The sequence below is a fragment of the Merops nubicus genome, unplaced genomic scaffold, assembly GCF_000691845.1.
Source record: "Merops nubicus isolate BGI_N331 unplaced genomic scaffold, ASM69184v1 scaffold20428, whole genome shotgun sequence".
NCBI classification, from domain to species: Eukaryota; Metazoa; Chordata; class Aves; order Coraciiformes; family Meropidae; genus Merops; species Merops nubicus.
This window is the reverse complement of record NW_008623968.1, coordinates 29,090-31,609: the sequence shown is the minus strand read 5'-3', so window position 1 is coordinate 31,609 and position 2,520 is coordinate 29,090. Positions and strand designations below refer to the sequence as shown.

The 2,520-nt window shown below is 40.6% G+C and overlaps 1 pseudogene; it reads right to left on the bottom strand.

The window, feature by feature from the left end:
* Positions 1–1,417: 1,417 nt before the first annotated feature.
* Positions 1,418–2,193, bottom strand: LOC103777705 (annotated as a pseudogene).
* Positions 2,194–2,520: the final 327 nt, after the last annotated feature.

Here is a 2,520-nt window from a genome sequence, read left to right as displayed (position 1 = left end):
ACCGAGATGAGGGTAGTGCCCAGACTGAAGAACTGGATGCAATACTCAATATTTTTATAAAAGAAAAAGCATCCAGGGATGCTATATATATTTACACTAATTCTTTTTCGGTCTTTAAAGGCTGTATCAAATGAATCACCTACTGGAAACAAAATGACTGGGAAATTAACAGAGTCCCAGTCTGACAAAAGAAGAAATGACAATATATATTTGCCATTGCCCAAAGGAATCCCAATTTCCATGTAAGGTGGATTCCTTCCCACCAAACTAGCCTTAAAAGTGAAACAAATAAATGGAATAATTATACTGATGAATTAACTAAAATAAACATGGTGAAAATCCAGACTGCCCTTGCAGATGATGAGAACCAGGAATGGGATAATTTACTTAAATGACTCCATTCTAAAAGAGGTCATTCGGGGACCTTTGATTTATATAAAAAAAAACACAAACCCGTGGATGACCTATTACACGTAAACAATGTAAATCAATTATTTCTGAATGTGACCTTTACAAAATTAGACTGAAAAACCATCCCTTAACCACTGATTCCCTACATATTCAAGAAGGGAAACCTTTGTGATCCACCTAACAAGTGGATTATACCGATCCCTTCCATAAATCAAAGAACAAACAATATGTCATTATAATGATACATAATGATACCCCTTCGATACCGAATTATGACAGCTGGAAACAGAGATTATGAACTGTCATGTTAGGAAGGGTTATTTGCCTCTTTAAACCATATGCTTGATGTTTTCTATACAAAAATACTTCAAGTATGACACAAAGATTTATTATTTTATTTAAATAAACCAGATTCATTAACTATTACTCTAGGTGACTAAATAGTTAAAAGATAAGCAGTAGTATCAAACTGATTTCAATTTTGATGTGCTACACAGTGACAATGCATTTTCATCCTTGCAGTAGAGAAGACTCAGTTTGCTGAATGCAGAAATGCCACTTCTTTGTAAACCCATTCAGATGAAAACACGTTCACACTTTCCCCAGTACACTATGACAAACAACTCTTATGAACTATTCAGAGTTATCTGATGGGCCTCTCACTGATTAACCTCTTACTGTGTCCAACTGAAGGAAAAAGATACTAATTTCATGCAGACAGGCACAATAACTGAGTAAAGTGTAAGCAGATGCCAGGTGAAAAAAAACAAAGCAAACAAAAAAAACCCAAAACACACACACACACACAACCACCAAAACAAAAGAATAAACTATTGGCAGTCAGGTAATATTGAGAAAGCTCAATGACCAGCATCCCAAGTCAAAGTTTAAAGACATCATCACCTTGTTAAGAGAACCTCTTCCCTTTCCTGTTTTACTTGAAGTGCCTGATGTTACTCCTCAGGCGCAACACACGATGGCAGCAAACCCCAAGCTGTGGCCTTACCTGCACGGGCTGTTCCCCTCCCGTCCTGAAGTATTCCAGCTGCTGCACATCCCAGGCAGTTAGGCCACAGGGCTCCTCGGCAGTCCTGCAGTCCAGGGGGTTTGCACGTAGCTGTTCTTTAAGCCACATCTGAGTCCTCACAGCGGGCTGTATGGGAGCCCCACTCACAGCCTGTTGTCCCAGAGTTGCGTATCTCTGTCCAAAAACTTCACAGCTGGCTGCCACAGGCGTGCTTTCAGGTAAGGCACTGTAGGTCAAGTCTAAGGCATGTCTCCTAGTTGAGGAATCTGAAACAAAATCGTCTTTGCTGCACGTTTCAAACTTGTATTTGCAGTCCAGTAGGGAAGATCGTTTTTTCCCCATTTCTTTGTCCTCAATTTTTAGCAACTCCATGCTATCATGCAAACAATTTGGCCTATTTGTCCTTAATTGTGGTGACACAGCTTTGTCTGTAAAAGCTGTACTAGCCCTGGAGTCCACTGAATGACTACTACCATCTTGGCTGCAGGTATTTGGTGAGCTGAGTTTAGACAAGGAGGACCATTTTCTTACAGGTCTTGCATCTTTCATGTCAAGAGAACTGTCCAGGTCACCTTGATTTCTGCCTCCTCCTGACCGTACAAAGCTTGTACTCCACTTTGAGCCATCGGACTTGAAAGCTTCTTTGTGTTTGGAAAGTGAAGAGCTGGCATTAGACGGCATCACATGGGCAGTGGGAATAGAAACCAGTGATCGGCTGGGCTTAAAAGAGGATGTACCACTTGAAGTTGAATGATCTGGGAAGAGAGATTCATCACGTAAGAGCATGCAACACAATAGACATTAGCATCAGGACAAAACATCAAATTCAAGGTGAAAGGCCAAAATAGAAGGAAATGGTTTAGAAGACTCTATTTTGTCATGAAACCCATTTGAGATTAAGGGAACAGAAGCCTATTAAAATAGGAGATTTTCAGATTTATTTTGCTCAGGTTACAAGAAGAGAGGTGTACTAAGTGGTGGCAACAGCAGCTCCAGATACAATTCTCTGGCTGAAACAGAAGGCAGCATTCATTCCCCGGTGTTAAGGTTGCAGGTTGGATTGCTCCCCCACCCCACGTAGT